The following is an 11,646-nucleotide window of genomic DNA, read 5'->3' as shown; positions in this document are numbered from 1 at the left end:
TGTAGCCATTACTGTTTTTTTTTCTACATCAAATTTACCTAGACAGGATTACAATATATCCCTATTTCTACTGACCTGGGCGTTAAACACCATGTTTCTGCCCGGGACCCTGTCTATTTGCTCCTGCAACTATAAGTAAAATGTGTCTGAGTCACTAGTATCTCTGTCAGTCGGTTCTACAGGGGCACATGCTCCTATAACTGATACCCAAAACTTTTTAGACATAAAATTAGCGATTAATATTCTATTATTAACACCTTCTCAGCCTAAACAAGACTGATCAGCTTCCTTTTTCATCATAAGCCCTACTCCCTATCTATGTACCACATCCTTCCTGCCTGAGCAAGTGAATTGTATATCACCTAATTGTATGCTTCCTACATAACCCTGGGAAATGAGTTTCTGAAACTCCTAATAAGCCCAGGTTGAATCATCTGAATTCGTCAGTCAAAATGTCTTTACGATAGTTTTTTTTTAATGTCGTAACATTCTAAGTTCCGACTTTCATACTTTTTAGACCATTGAAATTATTTTGGCCTCAGGAAAAGCAATGGTCCCGGATACCAGTGCAGGGCGGGGACCAACACATCTTCTCAAGTCTACAACAAAGCGCTTAAGAACCGGCTTAGAACCGGACAGCAAGAAGACCCTGGGACCTCCAGTATGAATGGACGCTTAGTGCAATCCTGGGCTCATCTCGGTCACAATATGGTTTTCAGAACTTGACGATGCTCTTCTATCAACAAGAGCCGAAATCCTGCACAGACAGTCTCAAACCTATTACCTCCGACTCATTATATATTCATGCCCACAAATATTATGCTACTAAGGGGAGGCAACCCATGGCAGATTAATTAGCTAGGAAGAGATTTTCAGCCCAAAGGCACCCGTCCTAAGAGACCAAGCCCAGAAGAATTATCCATTAATCAGAATCCCGTGCTAATGCTGTGTCGTTTACTAGGCTATAATTTCATCGAGTGGCGCCACTCCTCAAGTGGGGATAGAGTTGATCGCAAGGTCCCCAGTCTTGCAGGTTCCTTGAAAGGGTCGAAGCAGCCCTTTGCCGAGGCCGCTGTCCATAGATCTGGATCCTACGCCCTGCTGCAATTGTCCTCGTATAGAGGGTCCCCCAACGATCGTATTCTGCGTCACCATGCAATTTAACCCATTACTAGGAGAATATACCCATTACTGGGAGAAAAAAAATATTGCTTCGCAGTTTGTATGCCAAATGATCTGCCAATTGCATGCCAAATGAATCTGCCAAACTGATCAAATAAACTGACTCATGATATTTCCCAAAATTTGTAGAATTCTGAGAAACTAGCACTTTACTGAAAACTGAGCCTGCTTGAGCTCTTAAGAGAGTTAAAGTTATATATCAAAATTATTGATTTCATGGCCTGTGACAGACTATTGAACAACACCCAAATTAGTCTTTTATTTTTGCAAGCTACTTGAGGACATTTCTGCTCCTAAACCTTTTTTGTTGCGTCGGTTTCGTCTTTTCAGCAAAGGGATAGTTTTTCAGAACAGTTTCTGAAAATACGGGGAAGCATCAAGGGTCAGTTTATCTAAAGCAATTTTGAACAACAAGGAAAATTAAGGTTTTACCTAGGGAGAACTAAAAAATTAGCTAGGAAGAGGGTTTTCGGGGCGAAAACGCCCATCCAAATAGACCAAGCCCAAAAGAACTATCCATTAATCAGAATCCCGTCAGAATGCTGTGTCGTTTACTAGACTATAAGTTCCTCAAGTGGCGCCACTCCTCAAGTTGGGATAGAGTTGACCGCAACACAATACAGAGAATTTAATTGCTTTCACTGTCTAATAAAAGGATTTATCCCTATTGAACTTCTATTTTTTCTATCTATATTCTATCTTTTATTTTGTTTTTTTTATCTATGTTCTTCTTATAAGTTCGACTTGATAATGTCATCATAAAGAACCTTATGGCACCTAAAACAGCGGCGAAGAAAGAAAAAAAGAATGAAAAAAGGAAACACTTCAGTGCCTCCCATGAAAAAGAGTGATTTTCCTTGTTCTTCAAGGTGGGGCACTGCAATTATCCTACATAAGGTTTTCGACTAGCGTGATGACAAGAGCGCAGTTTTCATTTCTGATGACCAGTTCTCCCAAAATTTTGAAGCTTAAGAAACAAAAGTAATGAAAGTATACTTTCTAAATGAAAAGTTCGGAATTCTTTGCAGCTTTTTGGCAGAAAAATTGCAATAATAATAACACAAATTTCTGTAAATTATACTGACTACGCATCTGAAATTCCTTTAATCTCCTTCAGTTTGCTAAAAATTCTATATATTCCATGTTGAATAACATTTTATAAACAGTTGAATTTCTTACCAACAACCATCCAAAGACACCAAGGATAATATACTCCTTGAACTCTTTATTTGGCAAAATTGCATATTTTTAAAAGGCGAATTTTAAGAGAGATGTGAAGTAAAGATTTCTACAAAGTAGAAATAAAGATTTATAAATAATAATCGTATAATATTAATAGTAATATAACATTAATATAATAATACAACATAATAATGATATAATAATATAATAATAATAATAATATTAAAGACAAATAAATAAAGAAGAAAAGATTTATAGAGAAGCATCAAGAGCCAGTTTATTTGAAATAGTTCGTCATATATATGTTGAACGAACTGTGAAGCAAATAAATTTTTATTCGTTAAATTCAGTCTTTACTTTCCTCCGATTTTTTTTTGTTTTTAATTTCCTATGCAGCAGCAAAAAAAAATAGTAAAAATAATTACGACAGGATCTGTGAAAGTCGGAAGTATATTAAATATTTTACTGTCTAATTAGTGACAAATGGACCATTTAGAACACAAATCCATCAACTTTATGTTTGAAATTCAAAGCCCTTTATTGACTCTTAACTTCGAATATTTATAAGGGAATTTTAAATTTCGTCTCCCCATGTTTGAAAGATCTCACCATACCAGCAAAATTGTTAGAGCCTATAATTTGATTTGGGATTTTAGTAGCTTTATATCCCCTGGAAAAAATCCTCTGACATTCTTTAGAAAATGTTAGCTGTTTCGCATTCATTCCACCCTCACAAGCCGAAACACAAACATCCCGCTTTATGAGCCCTTGTGAACTAGCACTACTGTGTAATAAGTGTTCGCTTTTGAAAATTTGCTTCAACTGTTTTTTTTTCTTCTGATCCAGTAGCCTACTTTTAGAAATACAAAATGTGTTTTCCAATGTCTTTTTTTTTATAGATTTCAACGCGGAAAGCTGTTTAGACCAATTTGGTGAAGAACGACTCCCTCTCCTTCATATTTATATGGGTATGTGATCTTTACTTTCTCTTGTTTCTTTATCATCCAAGCTTTAACCATAATTGCGACGTTCCCGTGCAATGATAATGTCTAAGGGTGGGGGAATGGGTCTGGATGGTTTATTCCTCTTCTTCTTTTTCCCGCATAGTATTTTTTTATAGCTGAAGATCATGCCTTTCTTTGTGTGTGTTTTTTTTTTGTGCTTATTCCTTACTCGCATCATGTGGTCAATATCATTACTCATCAGGAGAATATGAATATATTTGAAGTGTAACCATAACAGACATAATTTTTCACATAACAAAGTAAATTCGAGTCAATCAAGCAGCTTTTTCATTTTTCGCAAAATGCCCTTAGCCAGACATACAGACATGGAGAATTTACCATTTTCCTCGGAAAATTTTCTTTTTTTTATTATTCCTTTATTTTTATTTTTATCTTATTTAATGTAATTTCTTATCATTCTTAAAATAATGTTGGGAATTCTCCTCCCTCTTGGCAGAAAATTTTTCCCGGAAAATCCTTCCTTATGAAAAGTTCCCACTCAATAATAGCTAACACTACGTACAAAAAATGGGCTAATCGAATAATTTACAGCCGTTTCGCCGAGCACCGGTGTAAAATTTCCCCAAGTAAACTTCCCCGGAAACTTCCCTTATCCCAAAAATGACCCCCCCGTAAAAAATTCCCTCCTCCAAAGAAAAAAATTATGTATATTTCTTAATAAAAAAATACTATGTATTAACAATGAGAAAACTGAATAAATTATATTCCTTCCCCCAGGGATTGTGGTAAATCATGTCACCCCCTGAGGCATAGTTATAGGACCTTTCAACAATTCTGAATCAAATGGTTATCTTAAAATTTTGTTCGGATATCATTGGGGGGAAAAGGGCTTGGAAGGGGGGACTGGTTGTCCTCTAATGCCTTTGGTCAGCTGTAAAGAGAACTAGAACTTTTTATTTCCGTTTAAACAAGTCCTTTCCTTTTCTTCTAGGACCATTGGCTAAATACAATCACCTTTGAGAAAAGTCGAAACAAACAAACAAACAAAAATAAACGCGCATCCGTGATCAATCATTTGCCCAAAAATTCCATATATTTGTGGAGAAGATTTTGAAACTTCTACAACAGGGTCCTCTTATATGCTGGATCTGATTTTCATTAAGATCGATTGACCTTCTTGGATCGTTTCCCCCCGTTTTCAAAAATCTCAGGCTCGTAGCCTTTGATTGCTAACATTGAACATAACGAATTTTGTATATTTGGAATCAACACAATTCAAAATTATGGTGTTTTTTTTTATGTATTACTTGTTATCAAAATTCTTTTTCTAGAGTTTCGGTTACTATTCGGCCGAGTCATTCCTAACTTACACTTTGTTACCATAACTGTTTGGCAAAGGACTTCCAATGAAAACTTTTTGGAAAACATTAACATAGGCGACAAAAACATAGAGCCTTAAGCGACGATGGAGATGAAACAAGTAGGGCAGTTTACGAATGAAGTTTACGAATGAAAATTTTTGGGAGCATTAACTTGAGCGACAAAATATTGAGCGTTAATGAGCGTAAAAATAAGGACGGAGAAGAAACAAGTATGGCAGTTTATAAAATTTTCTTGCATAAGTCCCGATTTTCTGTTCAATGACATTAGCAAACCAGATTTTCAAGACAATCTGGAGGGTGAGGGAAAGTGAGCTTTTGATGCGATACTTATGCCTAAATGCGCTACGAAGACCTAATTGCGTTCTATACTTTTTCTTATTGTAATCTTGTTTCAATCATTTTGGCCTAATCCCTACCCAGATCGGCTGGAAACGCCACCTTTTATCACAAAAGAAAATTTGGAAGATTAGGATCTAAAAATACCTTTTTGGGCCCTTATCCCAATCGAAAAATGCCCTAGTGTCCCTTGTCCTAGAATTTCGGCTGTGTGTAGCTCGGTCTCTAAATGCTTTTTCTATCTAGCTTTTAAGTCGGTAAAAACGCCTAATTTACGCAGTTATCTAAACATACCTGACCCAGTTTTGGTTTCCTTATGATCCGCTTAGGTATACTGAAGGTCGCAAAACATTATCTCAACTACAGTTGTACAAAAGACCCCAACATGATGGAAATGCCTCGGTTAAAGGGTCTAGGCTTGTCAAGGGGACCGAAATCCGTCCCAAAAGCTAGGATTACACGCAATTTTCAAGGAAATACCACTTCCACGTTTCTAAAAATAGCACTAGCAATAGCAATGTATAGGGTACATGTTTGGTGTAAAGCCTTTTTTCAATCAAATATGCATAAAAGCATATAACGTCGAGTTTCAATTTTGTTCTGGCTGTTCTCTTTCGTTTTGTTATTTATATATATTCCATTAAAATGTACGAAAAAAGGGCCAAAACCCGGCATTAGAGCAACAGAAATGTTTTTGGCACCAAAATGTAAAAAAAAATTATATAATAACATATCCAAAATCGGCCGTGCAGAAATACCCCTTTTTTCAGTAAAGAGAGGGAAAATCTCGAAATTAAATTTCTGCAATGTTTTCTGGATTTTCTGGAAATGATATTAGAACGGGAAAATTCCATCTCTTCTGACTTGAACTAATAGGAAACGGCCTCTCAATCCACCAAATACTGCACAAATTAAGACTCTGATTGTTCATCCACCTCTGGCCTAGCTTGGATGTAAATGGGGTACTAAGAGCTGGAATTTCGAATTTTGACGTCACTTTTGGTCTCCCCGGACTTGAATTAATAGGAAACGACCTTTCAATTATATACTTTTTTCAATTGTGTATTACATTATTTTAATACACCAAACAGTATTTTTACCCCTTCTGAACTGTTGTCTAAGTGATGGAATTTTTCAATTCTGGTGTCATTATCGGTCTCTCCAAACTTGATTTAATAGGATGTGACCTTTCGATCCACCAAATACTGCATAAATTAAGACTCTGATTTTTCATCCCTCTCTGGCCTAGCTTGGGTGTAAATGAGGTGCTAAGAGATGGAATTTCGGATTTTGATGTCACTTTTGGTCTCCCCGGACTGGAATTAATGGGAAAAGACCTTTCAATTACATACTTTTTTCAATTGTGTATTACATTATAAACAGTATTTTTATCCCTTCTGAACTGGGTTTCAAGTGATGGAATTTTTCAATTTTGGTGTCATTATCGGTCTTCCCAGATTTGAATTAATAGGAAACGACCTTTCAATCCACCAAATACTGATCAAATTAAGACTCTGATTTTTCATCCTCCCCCGACCTTCCTTGGGTGTAAATGGGGTACTAAGCGATGAACTTTTCAAATTATGATGTCATTTTCGGTTTCCCTTACCCAAATACTATGAAAAGACCTTTCAATCCATAAAATATTGCAGAAATTTAGATTCGAGCGATTACCTCTATTTCCTCCTCTTGTCTCTGAAAAGGAGATATTTCTGCGCTGCCTAATTAAAATCTGCTATTAAGCGGATTTTCTGAACATTTCAATGCAAACAAGAGCTAAGAGTTCATATGGCACTTGTGACGACGTAAGATGAGCTAAGAGCCAAGAGATCATATGGTATGAGCTCTAAAAAAATTCTATAAATCAATAGATTGATTTAAAAGGAAAATTAGAGGCTTAATGCCGGTCAGGATTTAAAATAAGAGCTCTGAGTCACGATGTCCTTCTAAATATCAAAATTCATTAAGATCCGATCACCCACTCGTAAGCTATAAATACCTATTTTTTTCTAATTTTTCCTCTCCCTTTACCCCCCCCCCCCCAGATGGTCAAATCTGGGAACCCGACTTTATCAAGTCAATTTGTGCAGCTCCCTGACACGCCTACCAATTTTCATCGTCCTAGCACGCCCAGAAGCACCAAACTCGTCAAATCACTGAACCCCTCCCCCAACTCCCCCAAAAAGAGCGAATCCAGTACGGTTCCGTCAATCACGTATCAAGGATATTTGCTTATTCTATCCACCAAGCTTCATCCCGATTCCTCCACTCCAAGTGTTTTCCAAGATTTCCCCCTTCAACTCCCCCCAATGTCAAAAGATCTGGTCGGGATTTGAAATAAGAGCTCTGAGACATAAATTCCTTCTAAATATCAAATTTCATTAAGATCCGATCACCTATTCGTAAAATAAAAATACCCCAATTTTCACGTTTTCCAAGAATTCCGGTTTCCCCCTCCAACTCCTCGCAATGTCACAGGATCTGGTCGGAATTTAAAATTAGAGCTTTAAAGCACAAGATCCTTCTAAATATCAAATTTCATTAAGATCTGGTCACCCTTTCGTAAGTTACAAATACCTCAATTTTCAAAATTAGCCCCCCCCCCAACTCCACCAAAGAGAGCAGATCCGGTCCGGTTATGTCAGTCACGTATCTTAGACAGGTTTTTATTCTTTCCATCCAGTTTCATCCTGATCTCACCGCTTTAAGTATTTTCTAAGATTTCGGGTCCCCCCCACTACTGCCCCCCAAATTACGCTGGATCCGGTTGAGATTTAAAATAAGAGATCTGAGTTACGAGGTCCTTCTAAATATGAAGTTTCATGAAGATCCGATCACTCCTTCGTAAGTTAAAAATACGTCATTTTTTTCTAATTTTTCAGAATTAACCCCCCCCCTCAATAGGGCGGATCCGTTCCAATTATGTAAATCACGTATCTAAGACTTCTGCTTATTTTTCCCACCAAGTTTCATCCCGAACCCTCCAATCTAAGCATTTTCCATGATTTTAGGTTCCCCCACCCCAAACTCCCCCCAATGTCACCAGATCCGGTCGGGATTTAAAGTAAGAGCTCTGAGACACGATTTCCTTTTAAATATCAAATTTCATTGAAATCCGATCACCTGTTCATAAGTTAAAAATACCTCATTTTTTCTAATTTTTCAGAATTACTCCCCCCAACTACCCCAAAGAGAGCGGATCCGTTCCGGTTATGTCGATCATGTATCTAGGACTTGTGCTTATTTTTCCCACCAAGTTTCATCTCGATCCCTCCACTCTAAGAGTTTTCCAAGATTTTAGGGTTCCCCTCCCAACTCCCCCCCCCCAATGTCATCAGATCCAGTTGGGATTTAAAATAACAGTTCTGAGACACAATATCCTTCGAAACATCAAATTTCATTGAGATCCGATCACCCGTTCGTAAGTTAAAAATACTTCAATTTTTCTATTTTTCCGAATTAACGGGCCCCCCCACTCCGCCCCCAGATTGTTAAATCGGGAAAAACGGCTATTTCTAATTTAATCTGGTCCTGTCCCTGATACGCCTGCCGAATTTCATCGTCCTAGCTTACCTGGAAGTGCCTAAAGTAGCAAAGCCGGGACCGACAGACAGACAGACCGACAGACAGACAGACCGACAGAATTTGCGATTGCTATATGTCACTTGGTTAATACCAAGTGCCATAAAAACTATTTTGTTGCTCAAATTTTGGGTCAAAATCGTATTTTTACTGGACCAATAGCCTAAAGGGCATGTACAGGGCCTGCCAAATAATTTGGGGTTATGCATTAGTCCTTGATACAAGTATCACTGAAACAGATTAAACCAAATACAAATTCTTTTCATGCTATCTAAGCATTTCGTATGAGCGGTATTTTCGCTTCTGCAAAGGCCAGGGGGTTCAACTTCGTAAATGAAATTCAATTCTACAGATATGTAAAATGCCACGAGGTAGTTCATTTGAGCTGATCTCGTAGTTATATCTTGTATAATCTGCGAAGCAATAACTTTTTTTCGTTTTGTTTCAACTTCTCTCTTTATTTCCGTATTTTTTTTTTTAATTAATAAGACTAAAGGTCTAATATTTTCTATTGCATGAGCATGAATGATCGAATATATAGAATAATAATTATCACTGTGAGCCTCATTGCAATAGACGAATAAACCAACCATCGTTTCCTACAAGATAGACGTCAGCTCATATCTTTTTCCTTTTTTCCAAGAGTATAATTACCCAAGCAAAAAAATTAAATTTACATAATTTATATGTACTTTACTCTATCTTTATCTACTTTATTTTTATCCAAACTAATATACTAGGCAAATACAATGTTTTGGACGATGAACAAGATAAATCTAATTTTTTGTGATTTTTGCAATGTATTCGAGCTATAAAAGTGTTTTCTTTCCAAATGATTAAAAACTGCGATCATATCTTTTGATGACTGAAATATAAGAAAAAACTTGGTTCCACAGTCTACTTCACCTCGTTAGATTCTAAAAGTTTAATAAAGTAAATCAATATTTGAACTGTAATTCATTTATTTAAGCGTGATTCTAATATTGAAAACAAAATTCCTACATAGCACCACACTTTACAAAGGGTCTCGGGCCCATTACCCCTCGTAAAATCTTACTGGAATATTCCCCCATATGTAAAATTGAGCTGCCCAAGGAAAAGTATGTCAGATAAAAAGAATGAAGAAAGGAAGAGATTTTCATGTATTCAACATTCATTCCAAAATATATCCATTTGCTCCAAAATGTTATTTTTTCGTATTTTTTGGGGTTGAACTATCATGACACTTTAACATAAAGGACGAAGAACATAATTTTAAAATATGAAATTAGAGGCAACTATAGAAGGATTGCCTCATAAGGTAAATACATAATAACAGGTTGTGCTAAATAGTACTAGTAATTTCTTCGCATGAACTTGGTCTGGTAACAACATCTATCGTATTAGATACCAGTTCACCCCTTGCGGTCGAGAAAGCGTTCACTAGACCTAGACCAACACCAGAAGGTTTTCCCGCTTGAAGTACCTTTAAGGGGCATAATTTTTATTTTAAGTTTATTTTAACTGAGATTAAGTCAAACTTCAAGTCAGAACGAAGCAAATTTAGAATGTACAGAATTCCTTAGTCCAAATAAGTAAGCATATTTTGAGTAAAGAAAGTTATCAAAAGCCTGTTGTGGGTCTGCTAGGCGTACAACAGAAGGTTTTTTGTCTGGAGTACCCTTAAGGGACGCACCTTCATTTTTAATTGAATTTAAATAGAATGGGGCCTAACTCCAAGACAGAACCAAGGAGGACCTAGCACGTTGTCTCATGGAAATGATCAGGGCCATTACAGGACAAAATTTAATGTTCGTAGGGATAATGTGGTAAGGGGGTTACACGACCACACCCACCCTCTTAATCCAGAGGTTGAAGAAGTCCTCATTGTCTGTCAATAAATTACAAGACGAGCAAAAGTAACTTCGGACAGGTTTTCTCACATTGTTTCAACTATTGTGGGAGGCTCTGAAACCTTGTCAACAGGGGGGCTGGGTTTTTGTTTTCTGACAGCGGTGTAGGAGACTATCAACGATGGCTCATTTTTTGAAAACAGAAAAACCTAGATATCCCCCGCAAGTTTGATCACTGGTTGTATTTTGTTTTACAGTCAGTGGTTTATAATAACTGTGGTTTGATCACCACGCTTGTCTTGATAGTAACACTGTCCCTTCCCTACCCGCCTTTCCCTCCCAATAAATCCCAGGCCACATACACCCGTCTCTTGGGAGAAATCGAAGCCATAGAACCTGCCCTTTCCCCGAAGTCAGTGCGGTAGATTTTAAAGCTGCGTCAATAAACGCCTTAAAGTTGACGTTTCCTACAGCGGAGATAAAAGTTTTTTTTTTACCTGTGTCACAGCGTCCATAGAAACCTTTAGGCATTTGGACTGAAGTAGCGGAATAGAAGAGACCCTGAGTCTTCTTTGCAGGTTCAGATGATACCCATCTTTGGCATTCCTACCTATTAGCGACGTTGTGCCAGCTTTCAAAGATCTCCAGGAGGAGCTTGGGTTCTGGAAGTTCTTGGAAATCCTGAAACTTGAAGAGGGATACATGAGTGTTCTTGTCACTCAGTAAGAATATGGATTCCCTCTCCCCAAGAAAACTCTTATTCCCCAGATCTTAAGGATTTTGCAAACGTATGACCCCTTGGTCCTCTTGCCATATTTAAAAGCCATTGCCCATAATATTAGTGTATGTTTTTTTTTTTTTTTATTTGGGCATAATACCCAATAATTTTCGCAAACAGAGTTTGATGACTTCTTTTCTTAAACTGTTGCTTGCATATTTGGAGTAAGGAGTTCTGTCAGTTCTAAAATTTCTTGGTTCTGACTTAGAATTTTACTCCATGTTATTTAGGTTATACTGAAAAAAGTATACCTCTTAAATGTACTTCAGACGGTAAAATTATATGCCTCTAATTGACACATTTTTGATCGCAAGTGGTGAACTGGAGGCATTACCTACTATAGCTGTTAAAATTGTTATAGTTGTTACCTCATTATAGGTACTTCAGACAGGAAAACCCTCTGATGT

This window comes from Artemia franciscana, chromosome 7 (assembly GCF_032884065.1).
Source record: "Artemia franciscana chromosome 7, ASM3288406v1, whole genome shotgun sequence".
In the NCBI taxonomy this organism is placed as follows: Eukaryota; Metazoa; Arthropoda; class Branchiopoda; order Anostraca; family Artemiidae; genus Artemia; species Artemia franciscana.
This window is presented reverse-complemented; position numbering follows the sequence as displayed.